At 36.8% G+C, this 500-nt stretch overlaps 1 long non-coding RNA gene across 1 annotated transcript; it reads left to right on the top strand.

The window, feature by feature from the left end:
• Window positions 1-500, top strand: LOC146976177 (uncharacterized). The gene is made up of 2 exons (XR_015037377.1): window positions 1-275; window positions 442-500. It is a non-coding gene; the product is annotated as an uncharacterized LOC146976177 (long non-coding RNA).

The raw sequence follows: 500 nt of genomic DNA, 5'->3' as shown, positions 1-500 counted from the left end.
CCAAACACAGCAGCCAAGAGAACAATGTATCATTACAGCTGCACACAACTTGAAGGATTTACTGTGTATAACCATTTTTAGGAGGAGATTTGTTCATACTGTATGTCACATGCCAGCAACATGTTTATTTTATTGGTTTATAATGTTATAATGTAACTTTTTTTAAATGATAAATTAGGTGATACTTGAGATGACAATAAACATTTTGGATAATGTGTCATTTTTGTACCAGCTGGACCTTCATGTTATTGGTATTTACTGAAGGTAGATTCGGCGTGACGCTCTAGTGCCAGTCCAAAAAGTTTAAAGTGTGAGAGAATCGACAGCACTCATGGTAGTGATTACACTTTCTTTATAATATAAATGCACAGCAGATATTACAGATAAGGACACGTTTCGGCTTGTAGCCGTCCTCAGTAGCCGTTGGTATTGTACATACAGTGTAACAGTGGATGATCACTGTGGAGGAGAAAATAAAGCTTCCTGTTTCTGAACTCTCA

Source organism: Trachurus japonicus, chromosome 13, assembly GCF_045865225.1.
Source record: "Trachurus japonicus isolate A0001 chromosome 13, Traja_1.0".
NCBI classification, from domain to species: Eukaryota; Metazoa; Chordata; class Actinopteri; order Carangiformes; family Carangidae; genus Trachurus; species Trachurus japonicus.
This window is presented reverse-complemented; position numbering and strand designations above follow the sequence as displayed.